Raw genomic sequence first — 18,529 nt, 5'->3', positions numbered from 1 at the left:
AAACTCTTAATTTGGCAATGATATTTTCCACGTATTATGCCCCTTTCACACCTGCGCTCCTTGTCCAGTTTGTGTAATCCTGCTGGGTTTCCGACTTCTGCCTCGCGAAACCGGACAGGAGACGGAAACCTGGCGGTCAGTTTTAAAACCCTTTCACTTGAATGGGTTTGCAAAGGTGACCACCCGTTTGTGTCTTCTGCCTGACCGCGGGGAAACCATTTTTTTTTCAGTCGGACATGCAGGACTTTGTGTCCGGTTAAAAAAAAAACTATTTCCCCCGGACAAGCAAAAGAAGCACACAGGCGGTCACCTTTGCAAACCCATTCAAGTGAATGGGGTTTAAAACTGACTGCTGGGTTTCCATCTCCTGTCCAGTTTCAGGGGGCAGAAGACGGAAAGCAGCCGGATTGCACAAACTGGACAATGAGCCCAAGTGTGAACCCGCCCTTAGCCCCTATATATATATAGCCTATACAAGCCGAGTCATTACTGTACCTGTTTGATGGATTTCATCTGGAGTAATTTGGAGTTTCGACAGCAAAAATCCAATGTCATCAGCGGCGTTCACAGATACATAGACACCATAGCAAAATGTGATGTTTTAATAAAGTTGAGGAATTTTTTAATAACTGCTTAGGTGCTTTATTAATCTTGTGTTCATTTTGACCACCGATTTATTAAGACTGGAAAATAAAATGTCAGTTTTAGGGCTAGTTCACACGGAGTTCCGCGTGTACACATCCTGTTGTGGCATTCCACTCCAGATTAGGCCCAAATAAATTAGCCAGAGCCTCACGCCGCAGATGCCGTGGCCGATACAGCCGCGGAATCCACGGCAAAATAAGGCAGCTCGCTTTTTTTTCACGCTACTAGGTAGCGGAAAAAAGAAGCGAGCGGCTCCCATTGAAGTCAATGGGAGCCATTTTTGGCAGTGGATTTTGGGGCGGATTCCGCCTCAAAATCCGCTGCCAAAAAACCCATGTGAACTAGCTGTTAGTGGACAACTGTGTGAGAGTGAAGTTCACCAAAAGCATTAAGAGGCGTAGACCCCTTTACTGTATAATTTTGGTACATTTCAGGTGCCCTGCGCATCAGTAACTGAAAGCCATTATTTGCAGCAGTAATTTTGTTGGGGGTGCGGAGTCCAACCCCCTCTGTGCCTACTTTTATGGAAAGAGTCAAGCTTGGAACAAATGAGGGAAACGTCACAATTTTATGGCCATAATTTTGACATGCCTTGTATGGATCAGCCTCCATATTTTCAGTATATTTATATGTTTCTCCAATGCCCTGTCATCAGGGCTTTGATGCCTATGCCATGGCGGTATGCATATGCAAATTCTGTGAATAAATATTATGTTAACCAAACCCCTGATAACAGGGTATAGATGAAATTGAGGGACAGGACTTATAGGGGAGGTTGAGTTCATAGGGTAGGAGAGCAAATATAATATAGGGGAGCAAAAATAGGTATTCCCGCAAGATAAATAGCCTAAATAGTACGTCGAACTTTGAGGCAGATGGGCTACAGCAGCAGAAGACCACACCGGGTGCCACTCCTTTCAGCTAAGAACAGGAAACTGAGGCTACAATTTGCACAAGCTCATCGAAATTGGACAATTGAAGATTGGAAAAACGTTGCCTGGTCTGATGAGTCTCGATTTCTGCTGCGACATTCGGATGGTAGGGTCAGAATTTGGCGTCAACAACATGAAAGCATGGATCCATCCTGCCTTGTATCAACGGTTCAGGCTGGTGGTGGTGGTGTCATGGTGTGGGGAATATTTTCTTGGCACTCTTTGGGCCCCTTGGTACCAATTGAGCATCGTTGCAACGCCAAAGCCTACCTGAGTATTGTTGCTGACCATGTCCATCCCTTTATGACCACAATGTACCCAACATCTGATGGCTACTTTCAGCAGGATAATGCGCTATGTCATAAAGCTGGAATCATCTCAGACTGGTTTCTTGAACATGACAATGAGTTCACTGTACTCCACAGTCACCAGATCTCAAACCCATAGAGCATCTTTGGGATGTGGTGGAACGGGAGATTCGCATCATGGATGTGCAGCCGACAAATCTGCGGCAACTGTGTGATGCCATCATGTCAATATGGACCAAAATCTCTGAGGAATGCTTCCAGCACCTTGTTGAATGTATGCCACGAAGAATTGAGGTAGTTCTGAAGGCAAAAGGGGGTCCAACCCGTTACTAGCATGGTGTACCTAATAAAGTGGCCGATGAGTGTATGTATATATATATATATATATATATATATATATATATATATATATATATATATTTTACAATTTTTGGGGGGTTTTTTGTGTTAGCCTTCTTACTAAAAGGGAAGGCATAGAAAGCCCCCTGATCTTTATACAATATCAGTTAAAGTACATAGATGATGTTATCATCGGACTATAGTATATGGTTAGTCTCCATGACAAATGATCTGCTGTAAATTTCAGCAATCCTTTATTATTCAGGAAGTCAGCATGTTCTCGGAGGAGGGAATTGCTATTAAGTATTAACTATAGATCAAACCTGGCCTACTAGATGTACTGTACATTAATCTTTTACACACGTTTTTTAGGTATAAAGAAGAGAGCTAATACGTGTCCCCTTTTGTTCGCTATGTAAAAGAAAGTGACATTTTCATATAGATGTGATAAATATGTAAAAGAATATGCACATTCATAACATTACATATCCTTCCAATTTATTAAAGGGTCTCTATAATTGGAAAAACTCATTTTTAACTAAGCATATTTGCATAACCTTTAGAATGCCTACTCCAGACATACCTTTCATTTTTAATCCCCTCAGCTGTTTTTGAATTAGCCCACTTTTATTGATATGCTAATTAGCCACGTTCAGTGAGAACTGTCTGCTGTGTGTATACAGGGAAGAGGTGAGAGCAGGGAAGGCTGCAGTTGCTGCTGATAATGATGACTCTTCCCTGCTCTCACCTCTGACCTGCACCCCTGCAAGTTCTCTCCCTGTGCATGGTGTTAGGGAGAAGGCTGTCAATCAGAGGTTGGAGTTTCTATTTCAGAACTAGTATAATACAAGGTTCTGTGCTAACCAGAGGCATGATATGAAGAAGCTTCTGGGCACTATGTGACATAGTCTTCCTATGTGGTAGATAGTGAGCAGGACACAGTTAGCACAGGCACAGCATGACAAAGATTTGATGATATAGTAGGCCAAGTTGAAGTTAGGAAAAGGTCCGGAGAATTCTGGTAGTTTACACAAACGGGGGAGGGGCAAGAAGTAATGGGAATCAGAAGCCTGCCTGCCCCCCCAGTGTCTCTACCTGGTAGATGGGTGAGGATCTTTAGGAGGTCCTTGCTGCATTGTAGCATAGTACCCTTGGTTTTACAGTATTTCAGCTGAATAGATCATGTGATTGTCACAGGTCTAGGTCCTGGAGAACTCAGGCTGAAAGTACGCAATACCCTGCACATATTGGTGACCTCTGAAGTTGGCTTGGTGCAGTTGGGAGATTAGTTTGTTGGTTTGTTGCCTCTCTGCTGCCTGAAATGAACTATAGAAAGGCACCTCCCCCCTTCCCCTCAAAATAAAAAACATACCGAACTCAACTATCCTTGGTTTTGTGATGGAACAACCCCAATTAGGACATAGTCCCTATCGGCAGATCCATAAAATCTCCTTATGTGTCCCCCATATAGCATAATACCACCTTAGGCAACCTGAGGAAGCAATAATATGTTCAGGGGAGGTTATACAGGAGTCGGAGTGTACTCGGCAAAAACCTGGTCATGGGGTCCCTCATGCAGTACATCAGGGTCCTGGTATTCTATTGAAATTAAGATGACATTGTAACACTTTTCATGATGCCAATTACATATGATTGTCTTATATATACTGATCACACAAATATTGGTTTGATATTTGTTAGGGGGCTTAGACCTACACCCATAACCAAAACCCTATATGGGACAGTGATTGATGACATCTGTAAAGAGCTGCGGAGTATGATCGTGCTATGTAAGTAAGCAGAATAAATAAATAACAGCGTAGTGGGCTGTTCACACTTCCAATGATGCTGTAACCTACTTGAGAGGATGATACAGAACGAATGTGTAACACTTAGCCAATATACAGACATACTTTAAAAATACTGAATTAATTCATCTTTAAAATGTTTTCTTTCAGAAGACTTTGGATCAATCAAGGCAAAGAAAAAATGATGTAGGAGGAGCTGAGCTTCAGAATAAAACGTTTCCTCTAGCTGAATGCCTATTAGAGTGATGAAATTGGAACTAGATGATGATGTACCTTTCACACTGGCAGCCCTGTTCCCAAAATGCTATTTTAATAGGAGATTTAGCAGTTTAAATAAATTCTGGACACACTTGGTCAATCGCAAATGTCACCAGTTCCCCACCAGTGAGTCGGCAATGTTAATAAACTGCTAATGAACTCGGCGGTCCAGTGTTTGCCCAAGTCCTAACTTATTCTATATCCTTGAGACACCTTGATAAGTGCAGTAGGTGTGTGGTTACAACTACCAATAAAATATCCCTTTTTTCATGCAAAGGTAAAAGAAAATCTGCACTGAGCAGACAACCTGGCACCGGTAGTAACAATGCTTGGGTTATGACACAGTAATAAAGTAAACAGGCTTAATGCAACGTCTAGCACACGTGAATGGAAGTAGGTGAGAGATAGCAATTGTGAACACACTATATAGCAAATAAAGTACTGCACTGGTATATGTGGATATCCTCTACATCAGGCAAACAGGTGGAAGCATTTTATACATGCAATGCAAGAGCTTAACACATGCATATCTTTTTAAGTGACTTTTCAGGTTAAGCTGCATGTGTGTGTATATAAGAAGTAATACTATTTCTGACCATTATATGACTTATATGTTTCATTCTTTAGCTGTTTTCAGACACTATCTATAGTTGGAGTCTAACTGCCGTACACTGCACACAGTAAGTAGAGAAGAATCTACTTTACAACTTTCAATTAACAGCCCTGGAAGATTTAAGACATATTGTACAGAAGATCTTAAAGTATTAATGTAGTTTAAGTGCTGGAGTTGGGAAAGAAACTACCTACTTGGCTCCGGCGGCAACCTAATCTTTCGGCTATTTTTCTGTTGCTCTTAGCTTCTGCTCACTCCTACCCTCTTCATGAACTTTTAGAGACGTCTGTAAACTGATACGTGTAAGGATTCATTCACACTTGCGCTTGGTGTCCGATGTGTGCATTCTGCTGGGTTTCCGTCTTCAGCCCCGGCGAAACTGGATAGAGGACGGAAACCCCCCTGTCAGCTTTAAAACCCATTCACTTGAATGGGTTTGTAAAGGTGACCGCCAATGTCCGCCTGCAGCCTGCCTGTGGGAAAACCGTTTTTTTTTTTAGCCGGACACAAACCTGCAGTACATCTTGAGGCAGATATAGTAGAGATTTTAAAGACAAAATAAAGGAAAACAGCCTGAATTGTGAAACACAAATTACAATGTCCCCTCATAGTATAAAGATCCTTAGTTCCCCTCATACAATATAATGCCATCACAGTCAAAGGCCTCTGCAGTGACATCACACATTAACCTGCCCCCACCCTTAGATTTCAGGAGCGGATTTGAATCCAGAACCTCCTGTGTCCCAGGCAGCAGCTCTTCTTACTGAGCTACTAAGAATTCTTGACGGCTTCTTCAGCCTAGATTCTGGACAATTTCATGTTCCTAGTTAATCTTGTCTTGATTGCCTAATTAGCTCCACCCTTGGACTTCCTATTTAAGCCAAGCCTCGCCACTTCCTCCTTGCCAGATTAATATGATTCCACATTTAGTCCAGCGACTCCTCACCGCATGCTACTACCTTACCTGTATACTGAACTTGGATTGATATTTGACTACTCTCCTGCCTCATGCTACAACCACTGCCTTATCTGTGTACCGAACTCGGACTGTTCTATGGCCACCCCAACGGAATTCATCTGAGTTGTCAGCCACTGGACTCTTACCTCACTTTCCAGCTTTTTTTTGCTTTTCTTTTTAAAAGCTGTTTTTACATAGAAGTACAGGATCAATATGCAGGTTCCTTTTAATTTAAGAAATGCCAATAACAGAAGTTCTGCTAACTTGCATACTCAAGCTTTGATAAATGTGGCATCATTATCACAATGAAAACTTTGTATCTACTTTAGAGTTCAGTTCTCTTTCTAGCAGAGCTTACGTAGGAAAACTGTATAAAATCTGTAAACATGCCGCTAGTTGCATACTATGTTATGCTACTTACTAATACAAGTCTGTTGCAGTATCTATTATAGTTTGGTACCGCCTTGAAGTAATATTCAGTTGGGCATATCCATTGCATGTCTGCTCTGTTATACTGGAAGACTCAGATGCTGATCAGCTGAGGTCTTCGCATAAGTGCAGGTAGCGAAGAGATGGACCCAACTGATCAGTGTTATATCCACTACAGTAAGCTAGAGACCTGTTTTATTTTGTCTGGTGCAGATTATTGTAGAAAAGAAATATAAACTTAGACTATATTGATGCCAGACCTGTCCTAGTAAGTGCCATAACATAGTAAAAGTTACTTGTAACTGGTCAGACAGTCCAGATGGTTACTCAAATTGGCACTACCCTTAAACAGGAGTGGGCGGTAGCCTTTCTAGATGCCACTGAGACATACAATTCCATCAATTGACCTTTCCTCCTCCAGGTTTTAAAATGTTTTCGGTTTGGGGAATCCTTTATTAAGTGGATTACACTCCTTTACAAGTCTCCTAGGCCGGCACTGTCCATCAATGGTGCGTTATTTGTATATTTCTAACTCCACAGAGAGACGTGTCTGGGATTCTCACTGTCACCGCTATTATTTGTGCTGGCAGTGGAGCCTCTGGCTATTATTCTCAGGACAGACCCAGTCTATAGGGTAGTAATTGTAGGTAGGAGGGAAGAAAGAACAGCATTGTATGCAGATGATCTCCTTTTTTTATGTCCAACCCATCCCAAACACTTCCCAGAGCTAAGTCCTTAATAGATACATTTGGAGTCTACTCTGGTTTATGTACCAATTGTGCCAAATCAACATATATGTCTATTAGTCAACATGTTCATGCAGACACATCTATTTGTTGGCTCAGGTGAATATTTGTGAATACCTTGGTATACTTATTTCTAATGATCTAAGAGCTTGTTAAACCTAAATGTATGACCGCTTCTCAGTCATTTTAGGGCTCGATTCAAAGTATGGGGAGCACTTCCTCTATTGGTTGCAGAAAGGATAAACCTTATTTAAATGATAGTCTTACCTCAATGTTTATAAATCTTAGAACACTCTGCTGTGCTAGTACCACTTAAGTTTTTTAGACAGCTGGGCTCCTTTATTATGGGGGAGCTTGAACATTACAACTCTCAACCTTGCAACACCTGAAGGAAATGGTGGCCTGGCCCTCCTTGACTTCTTTTTATACTACGTAACAGGCCAAGTTCGCTACCAGGCTCAGAGACACATTTTGCACACTATCTAGAAATACGCAATCTGTGGCCGATCTTAGAGAATCCTTACATATGGTAAATTCTTACCTGTCCATAGAATGTCAAATCTAGTAACAAGCCAAACAAGTAGCTGCATATATCGATATCCCTGCCAAGACCCCTGTTCTTTTGGTTTCTTCAAGTCAGACATGCACTGTTCATCAAATTGCACGCAACTGAACTTATATATTTCTAATTACCCTATTATTGGTATACTCGGATCCCAAGGTCCACCAGACTTATATGCTCACATGATTCAGGTTAAGGTATCTCACCCAGATGCATCTGCCCTGGAGCGATGGTGCACCCTCATTCTCAATCTTACCAAAGAAACATATCTGGAAATTCTAGAGTCCTCACAATATGTCCTCGGAATCCTCGGACTATGTTGGCACTATATAAATAAATTATTATTATTATTATTATTATGTCTCCCCATCTGCTAATAATAAGCTGATTCAGGTTTATATGTTACACCAAAGTCATCTGACACCTGTCCCTCTGTATAAAATGGGATGCCTACCTTATCCGGGATGTCTCAGGTGTCCCGATACATATTCAGACTCACCATTGACCCTGTATAAGTGAGGTTGACTGACAGGAATACCCAGGGCCTCTACCAACAATCGTGCCTCTATATTATCTTCACTTCTTGAATTCTTGTGCCCCAGCCCTCCTTTAGGGTCCCTGCCCATGGACTTGGTGATGGCATCCGCTTTGAAGCATTGTTTTGTTAAACTGTTCTTTGTTCTCTCTTGATTCCCCTTGTATAGAACAATTCATAACCTGAGATTATCCAAATTCTTAGTGATTATTGTTTTTTTGCTTTTTATACTATTCTGTATAAACTTTAATAAAATGAACTAAAAAAAAAGTTACTTGTAACTGGAGTATTGAGAGTATTGTGTACTCTCCAGTTTTGGGTGATGCAATCTCATGTAAGTTTATGCAATTGTTATGCATAAATTAGTGTGAAATGTTATTAGCGGCGTTGTGTGTTAGAAGTGTTGTTGTGATAGATACTGTGTGATTCACTACGTATTATGATAAGAAACACCTCAAAGTTGGTTGCTGATAATGACTCTATATTAGCCCTTGTCAAACCCTGTCTACAACTGGAAACTGTGTTTATTACTGAGGCCAAAGATTCCCACCATTGCCCATACAGCGACCATAAACTAAAATCTAATGAATTCTGGAACACCTTCTATGTTATCACTTTTCATTTACACAGGAATCTCAGAATACAATTCATTCCCAGGTAATTGCTTTGTTTTATTGGTTTGCACTTGCCAGATCTTTTTTATGGAGGTTGGATGAATTTTGCTTTGATTTGTTGAAGTTAAAGTCCCACTGTATAATTGAAGGTCAGGTTTATTTGCACAGTCTGACCAAAGCTTACACTTATCTGGTTAAGGATTTAAAGCCAGTCAAGGCCACATGTAAATCTATAAAAAAGATAAACTTGTACCTGACCATGGATTTGTTTTTGTCTTTCTGGATAGACAAAGAATGAGAACAGTAGGTAGATTTGCTGGAATAGACAACTAAGTAACTTTCAGAACAAACTGACACACCTTAGATAGATTTCTAAAGGAAAATTAGAGATAAACAGAGAAAATATAATACAATACAATGAGTGCACTTAACTCTAAGGGTGCATTCACACAGAGGAAAATGGCGCAGAATTTGGTGTGGAATCCGTGTGAGATTCACTGCTGAAAAAAAAGCCTCCCATTGACTTCAGTGTGTTTCTTTTTCTGCTAGGAACCCATTGAAGTCAATGGGAGGCTTTTTTTTGTGTCACTTTGTCATTGAGTGACACAGCCAACCAGTATCTGAGCAGGGAATCCCTAGTCACAGGGAGCATCACCCCTCAGATTGGTTTACAAAATCATGCGTGGACACAAAGACTGGTGGCCCAAGAAGAGACTCTCCAATGGAACCCCCCCTTCCTTTGCAGTAGTTAAAATAAGGAATTAGAACTCCCCTTTAAATTATTGTAACAGATAATATAATTTGCTGTCTGTTCTGTACTTATGAGCAACCTAAATATATTCAAAACGTAATGGCTGTCTTTGATGAAGCTGACATATATCTGATTTCATCTGCAGGAAGCGGCTTGGGGCTTACTAAGTGTCAGTGTGTCCCTAAGGATCCTTAGCATTACTAGAGATTACATTAATTCTCTACTCTTTGGTAGGCGAAAGGTTACACTCTATAACCCTGTGTTGTCTGTATGCAGAAAAAAATCTTATCCTACCAATCCAGTACTTATTTACTACCATGTTTTAATTCAAGCATCCAGAATTTGGTGCAATGTGACAGGTTTTACCCCATTACCTTTTTGGGAAGTGAATAATTTGTACACTTTTTTGAAACAATATTTTGCTTATTCTAGACCTATAAATGTATTATAGTGATAAAGATTATCTCTGCTAGGGACTTGATTACTAAAGGCAGAAGAGTAGCGTATTCCTAGAGACACAATGCCCCACATTGTGGGGTGGGGTCATGTAGAGAAATATTTGCCAGCCTCCTAAACCATTCTTAGGTTTGCATGACTCTGCTCTACTCCTGCTGCTTGCACAAAGAGTAGAGCAGAGCTGATTTTATATATATATATATATATATATATATATATATATATATATATTGACCTGTATTGCTCTAAATAACATATTTATACTGATGCTGCAGCTAAAGAGGAAGTTTGCATCACGCCCAAGACTGTGCCACTTTTGCTAACTCTCCCCATAGACCTTTCAAACATGTGGTCTATAACCCACCTCGAAAGAAACGTAGCAGAGTTTTCTAAATGAAAGTCATTGTAGGAGGGAAGGATGCCAAGGATAAAAGCCCAATAAGAGGTGAAAGAAGCATTTTTCACTGATAAGATATTGCAAAGTTTATTATATTCACTTGTACTATTGATTTATCCAAAGTTTGTTGTAATGACAGTGACCATTTAATACTGAAGTATCTCATACCAGTCTAAAGAATGGAAAAACTGGAGTCATTTCTACAATCATTAATAAAATATATAACAAGAAAAGTTGTTTCTGAAAATATGTGATTAATTTCTTTTTTTTTACTAAAAAATGCCATTAGCCAATTAATACATGTGGGCCGTGGGTCTTGTTTTAAGGATACTGGTGTATGGGAGATACTAGCTAGTCTTTGTCACCTGATGGGACATTTACATGGACCAGCCATTAGGAATGAGGATACTTATGCTTCTTATATGGGCTCGATAATTGGGCGGTATGATAGGCCCCAACTTTTGTGCTGCTCCGCTCTTGGGCTGGGATGTGATTGAAGCATGTGTGGGAAACTTGAGTGTAAAACAACATAAAGTAAGAATGTAAATGCCACCCAATAGCAGCTGTATGAAAGTAAAGCTCTGATTGCTGAAGATCCAAATCATGCAAATTGTGTTCAGCCTGGCTGCAAAATCCAGCAAAACAAGTATTTTACATTTTATCCTTATAGTAAAACTGGAAGAACTTTGGAATTGAAATGTTAACTCTTTTGACACTTGACAGATCCCTATCCTTTTGTATGATAACATCTAATAATAGTCATATTTTGCACAGGAAAAAGATTTTAGGAAGTAATAGAATACTAATGTGATAACCTGCAACCTTTAAAAAGACCTCTGCACCTGTGTATAAGAAAGGCCTATTGTCTTACAGTATGGCAGAACCTGGTCTCCCTGACATCTGAATGTTGGAAAAGCAGCACAAAGTGTAGACCATGAAAGGTTTTATCAAACTTGGGATTGTTCAATTTGGAAAATAATGGTTAACTAGTGGCATGGTAATAATAATAATTGTATTTATATAGCACTAACATATTATACAAATCACAGGGACATGAACAAACATTATATCAAACATTACAATGTAACACATTAAATAATATATCAAATAACTGCGCACAAGAGCTTACTACCTAAAGGGAGATAAGGATGGCACAAAAATTTACTGCAGTATGTACAAAGACATAACTTCCAACATTTGTAGGGCAAGAATCCAACCAAGAATGCCCAAAAAGTAGCCTGGAACACACACTAGCAAGTATGCAATTATGTTACAGTCCTGCCCACAATGTGACGCAATATGCAAATGCATTAATGAACCGGAAATGAAAGGGGTTATCTAGCTTCCAAAAATTATTATTTATTTTTATTATTATTGTGCAACCTTTGCTTGACTTTATTTTACGTGCTGCTCCTTGTATCACTGTTATTAACATGCTTGAATGCAGTGAATGTGTGGGCAAACTACATTTCCCATAATTCATTTGCCTTTAAGACTTCTGAGCCATTAACCTGTAAGATTTATAAGTCTTTCTACATATATATTCTTTTCTGTGTGCTGTCTTCTCAATACATGTTGTAATTCTAAATTCTGGATTTGACAATAGTCATTGGTTTATGTTATATTGCTGTTAATAGTACTTGATAGTACCTTTAAAGTGGTTATCTAGGTATAGGTTATGACATATCCAACTATATATATATATATATATATATATATATATATGCAATAGGATATAATCTGATATTGCTGTATATTTTGGAAATGGGAATATATGTAGGACTCTGCCTCAAAATCAGCTCCAAAAAAAACCTCTTTGTGAATATGTCCTTGTAATACTCTTATAATGAGTGTAGTATATAACCCTATACAACATCAGTGTTAAACAATAAACTATTGGGGTGTGATGAACATTGTAAATAGATACATTTGTAAAGATTTAGAACTTTGCATTTGGAGCAGCAGAAGCCCCATCATGGTTCCATATAGCTCATTTGTGTGTTAACAAAAACAGTAATATCTCCTCAACAGAGTCGCCGATTGACAAGGGGAAAACTCCATACTTATCTATCTGTATCTATCTGCGGGTCGGCTGCTATGCTTGGTTCTGGTGACAGACTCCCTTCAATGAATGTATTTATAGACAATACAAATACAAATACGTCAAGAATTCCCATCACCCTTTTGTAGTTGTCCAATGTGAATATTACCCAGCAGTCTATTTTATAACCTGCATATCTACTAAGTGATATTTGTTCTGCTGAGTAGTATTCTCTGGAGGAAGGAATATAGTGCGCTTTGTTTAGACACATAGTAAACTGGATAAGTGGATTATTGTAAAGTAACAACTTCAATATGAATGTGAATCGCAAATGTTATTACAGTCATTTTTCTATTTTAATTATGCTCTTAATGTGGCTTTCTATGTGTTCTGTTTACTGAACCTCCATGTCCTTCCTTGTATATTTGCAACTCTTAGACAAACATAACAACTCAGTATTACATTTTGCTAGCAGCGGTAGAGACTGTAAACTTGGTAATTATCATTTCATTAGTTTATTAAAACATGACTATCTATTTGTCCCAGGAACAATTACGCCTGCAGATTAAGAACTATAAAGCTTTCCAAACTGTTCAACGCGTTACAAAGTATTCAAACCACTTCTGTTTTTACACATTATGAGGCCTCATTCACATGTCCGTATCTGCAGAGGTCTATGCGAGGTCCATGTCATTTATAGACAGCACCCTACTCTGCTCATTGATGGATGGTGTGCTGTTGAATATCAGCTGGGGTTTTTTTGCAAAGCCATAGACTGCCATTGAAGTGACGCATCTGTCATGCGTCAGTGAAGAAAAAGACGTCCTTCCAATTGAAATGGAGGCATATATATTGTATCCACAGAAAATGGCAGCTACGGAAAACGTGGGTCTTTGCCTAAAGGTGTATTTCAGTCGCAAAATCAACCATCCATTTGGTAGTTGACAAGTACTAGGTCAGTAGGTTCTGACTGCTTGGACCCTCATGATCACTAGAGCAGGGGTCTAAAAGCCCATATTTGAATGGATCAGTGGACGAACATCCATGCTGCTGTTCAATTCAAGGACTGTAGGACTAAAGAAGATAGTTGAGTACTTTAACATTCCCTGAATATTCCCAAATTCCCACAAACTTTATTTGATATTTACTTAACTAAATAAACCTTTTTCAAGGTTCAATTTTTAAATTATGATCAATGGCTTTCCCATGACCCTACCTGACTAAGTGACACTAGTACAGACTACTGTCTCTTTCCCTAAAATTTCTTTCTCTATCAATTATAATATATATTATAATCTGTAAATTATATATGCATCAAATTTTTCTCACCTTATAACAGCTGAGTAATCTGTGACCTCACACACCTATAGTCCCTCATTATAGACAAAGGGCTACCTGCAAGGCATTATGGGAATCATATGTGCCTGAGGTCATGTGATCCTCCTTCTTCCCTGGCTTATTCTTATCTGTAAAATGGTCATCGTGTGTCGCCATGAATTGGCCATGCTTCTGCACCCCCATTCAATCAATGAAAAGGAGCCGTGGAATCAGCGCCGTAAAACCGAACAGGAATAGGGCCTGTACCATATTTTCCCAGACTGTCGGCCCACACACAGGACTGTGTAATTCACGGTCATGTGTACAAGCCTACATAAATGAATGGGTGTAAGGCAATTGCAATAGGAGCAATTCCCCAGTACCTGCTGGTGAACCCTGGGGGGAGGGGCACAATAGACAGTGAGCCCTAAGCTGAAACTCACACTGTCCCTTCCTGCCTGCTGGTCCTATCCTAAGCAATAGGTGGAAACTGGTCGACGGGCCCTCCTATATAAGTGACAACACAGAGCGAAGACAAGACAAACAACAACAAAGGGAGGTCATCTAGCCAAGGGTCTGGTAATAGTCGAGCAACGCAGTACAGAATCAAAATCCAAGAGAGCAAAGGGTAAGCGAGAGGTCAAAGGTCAGAAATACAATAGTAGTAGAAGAGGAGCTAAGCAGGGACAAAGTCTAAGGACAGAGTCTCAATAGCCAGCAAGTCAGTGGGGGCCGATCTTCTGTACATAGGAAGCCCAAGGCCTGTCCTAGGCTATATTGCAAGACAGGCTATCAATCACACAGGCAAGGCTAAAATTAACCGTTTGATGAACAGAGAGAAAAAAGGTGCAGGAGATGGATGTGGTGGAAATTCAGTTACAGAGATACAGCAGTGTTCACACAGTGCAACGAAAAACACTAAGCAAAGAACAAAACTGGATATGTCTCCTGTGCCGCATGTGTGCGAGCGGAGGGTGGCGCAGAGACCCAAACAGGCAGAGATGTTACAATGGGTCAGTGTCCAATCTGGGAAAAACCCGAATAGCACACTGACCATTCATACAGCCATGTGCAAGGGAGCTTAAGCTAGAAAAGGCCTTCTTTGACAGAGGAAAAAAAAAGTGCCCTTTTAGGCTGAAATATACTTTATTGGCTATATAGAATAGCATAGTCAACTATGTTATTTTATACAGGTGCATCCCATAAATATGTTGGAGATATAAATTGGGAAATACAAAAATTACCTTCAGCGAAAACTGCATATCAAAAACAAAAAAGTGCGCTTTGTTACTACGCCATTCATGGCTAAATTTCTCAGCTATACCCATGTCGATTTACTTTAATTTGGCAAGGGCATGAGATAAGGAAAAGATAAGGCTCAGATTAGGTTTGTGTTACATTTACATAACAATATTTGCAATCTCTTGTAAGACAAGGTTTCATTAATGATTTAGCAAATCATAATGTCCTTTTCAATTTGTAGTATTTTGTCTCAAAAAGATATGTTCCCTTTCATACATGAAAGGCACAAATAAACCTGGTTTATAAAGATAACACAAAGAAGAGTAGAATGTATTATCCTGGATAAGGAAAAGAAGTGTGAAATAATTCACAGTGAATATATATTGTAATAATGGACTTCAATGCAGAAACAATATTGTAAAGGAACTATGTGGCCATATAGGAACTAAAGCCTAGAGATTAACTTTCATCAAGAGAAAGACTATACCTGGTAATAATCCCAGCGTCATTGCAAAACAAAGGCCTCTTGGAAGGTCGAGCATGATGCTAAAGGGAGTAAACCTTTATTGGGTTATTTCACTGAAATTCTGTCTTGCTAACTACATCAGGGAAGACAGGCTTGCACATTCCAGTGAGCGCCCTCTATTGGTTTGCAACACTGAGGCAGCAGCTGACTTCCTAATTACATCATGGAAGACAGATTTGCATATTCTTCCCATGGTCCCAACTAACTGCAGGCAATGACATACGATTTAGATTTCTAAAATCAAAAATAGAAGCCCCTCCCTGTCTTCCCAATACGTACACACTGTTACACTTGTAGATGTTTTACATACTCACAATATTCCCCCACAAGACAGAAAACCACAGAGAGAAGTGTCTTGACTAGAAAGGATAAGTGAAACAAGGGCAGTTGTGGAAAATGAAGGAGGGAAAGAGAAATCTAAACAGAACTACCATCCATCAGGCTCACCCCATACTCACAGTGGACCTAAATTATAAGAACTGTACCTCTATTGTCTGGAGGATGTTTGCCATACTGAACCATTTTGTCAGTAAACTTACGTGTGACCTTATTTCCTGTGACCATAAGTTTCCAGAATCTCATTCCTGTATCAACGTGGGCATGCTAACCCTGATCTGGTTCAGAGAGCTGAATACCATTTGGATGTGCTCTGGGTGAAGACTACCACTACCAATGGGAATATCTCAGGCCCCCCTAAGCTCTGCACCAGCCCAGGAGGAGAGCTGGATGATTGGATTGAGGCATCTAGCCAGCATGGCAACTCCTGTTTCCAATAACTACTACTACCGATCTACCTACAGGTTGCTGCATTGCCTGATGCATGATAGTTTATAACAGATTTTGCATTGAGGCCCATATCTTCAAGATAGACCTCTGGTGACTGGTTCTAAGTGTGATTGGCGTTGCATGGAGCACATTGGCGCATTGTAAAGGTGCTGTATTGGGCTGCCTTGATATGTGGTGATGCACTTCAGATGTTGACAGTGTCACACACACTATAATACATAGTAATGCAATTATAGATTTGTCTTCTGTGCAGGAAGCAGATACCACATAAATGACATAACAGCTGTTTAATGTCTGAATTTCTGCATCAGTTTTTGTCAATAACAGACCTCTCAAGACAAGACACCAAGAAGGCATCAGACTCGAATGTGCCAAAAGACCAGAGCCAGTCACCAGTAACAAGGACAAGAGAAGGATAAGGTTTCATATGATGCAACATGACTACAATACTCTAGGTGTTCATACTTTTCTGTCTATCAAAGAGACTTTGTACAGTCAATTACGTGTTATATAATGCAATACAGAAGAACTGTATTATAAAAGTAGAAACAATTAAATGGTCACATGTAAAGGCTACAGGTTCACTTTCATCACTGGAATCTATAGTTAGATAAGAAAGAGCTTACAAACCTACCACCTAACTGCAGGCAATGACATATAATCTAGATTTCTGAAATCTAAAGCAGAGACCCCTCCATGTCCTCCCAGTACATACACACATTCATACACGTAGATTTTTTTTTTACACACCCTCAATATTCCTCCACAAGACAGGGAATGAAAAATGCTGAAGTAACATGAAAATAAATATGTTGACTTTAGGCTGTTACTGCTATATTTCTAGAGATCTGGGTCGGGTATGTATTACAGCTGACACGGGGGTGTATTATGACGGGCATGTGATACTAGAGTGCATTGTTACAGACAGCTTGTAATGGGAGCATTGTGACTAGTAGGCAACAAAAGGGAGCAGAAGTACTGGAAAATAAAATTCAATGGTACAAGCCTGAATAAGACCAGAATCAATGCAGATCCAACATGCTGAGAAAGGTTCAACACACAGATAAACCACTGCATGGGGCAATAAAGAGAATCACTATTAAGGCTGAGGCCCCACATTCTGAAAATGCATTTTTTTTTGTTGCAGATTTTGCTGCAGTTTTTTGAGCCAAAGCCAGGAGTGGATTGAGGAGAAGGTAAAACTATAAAGAACTTCCTATATATTTCCCATTACTTATGTAGCTATTCCTGGCAGCAAAACCTGCAACAAACAATGCTTCATTTCCGCAATCTGGGGCCTCAGTCTTAGAATGATTTCTGGATCTTTGCTTCTTTGTGCATCATAATGTATAGGGTGTAGCTAAGAAAACACGTTTTTATTTCAGAACAAAAATCTCAAGTAAAAAAAACAAACACTTTATTCCCATCAAATAAACCTTATTATTAGAGATGAGTGAAACAACAACCGTTTCGAATAGCATGCTCCCATAGAAATGAATGGAAGCCGCTGGCACATAGACTTTGCCGGCAGCCGGCCGCTTAACCCTCCATGTGCCGGATACGTCCATTCATTTCTATGGGAGTGTGCTATTCGAAACGGCTGTTTTGAATAGTGTTCGCTCATCTCTACTTATTATGGCTAAAAGTGAACAAAATTTAAATAAAAAAAAAACTCACACATATTTGGTGTCACTCTACTTTAACAGTCCAACCTATGCAATTGTCCAAATTTTTAACCTGGATGATGAGGGATGTAAAAAAAAAAACTTCAAAATTGCAGAATTGCTGTTGAGTAAAACTGTTCAAAAAATAATATGTAACCCAAAACGGTGCCAATGGGAATGAATGGAAGTGGCCAGCACGCAGACTTTGCTGGCGGCCGGCCGCTTAACCCCCTGCGTGCCGGCTACGTCCATTCATTCCTATGGGTGCGTGCTATTCGTTCGAAACTGGAATTTCAAATAGTACTCGCTCATCTCTAGTAATGACCCTCAGAATAAAGTTAGCAAAATATTGATGAAACATTATATAATTAATAAATGGCAGTAAATGGCACCAATAAAATAATACATTTCGTTCCCCCAAAAACAAGCCCTCGTATAGCTATGTCAACAGAAGAATAAAAAAGATAAGGCTTATAAGGATAATACTGATAATCATAAGGGGTTAACATTACATTTTCCGTAAAGAAGCTATTTGGTGTATCAAATACACAATAATAGGAGGAATGTGGAAGGGGGCAAATACTTTTTCACTGGTCTCCGAC

The 18,529-nt window shown here is 39.7% G+C and overlaps 1 protein-coding gene across 1 annotated transcript in view; it reads right to left on the bottom strand.

The window, feature by feature from the left end:
• Positions 1 to 18,529, bottom strand: part of PDE6A (phosphodiesterase 6A) — a 478,514-nt gene that overhangs the window by 294,039 nt on the left and 165,946 nt on the right. The gene's annotated exons all lie outside the window — the stretch shown is intronic.

This window comes from Leptodactylus fuscus, chromosome 5 (genome assembly GCF_031893055.1).
Source record: "Leptodactylus fuscus isolate aLepFus1 chromosome 5, aLepFus1.hap2, whole genome shotgun sequence".
NCBI lineage: Eukaryota > Metazoa > Chordata > Amphibia > Anura > Leptodactylidae > Leptodactylus > Leptodactylus fuscus.
This window is presented reverse-complemented; position numbering and strand designations above follow the sequence as displayed.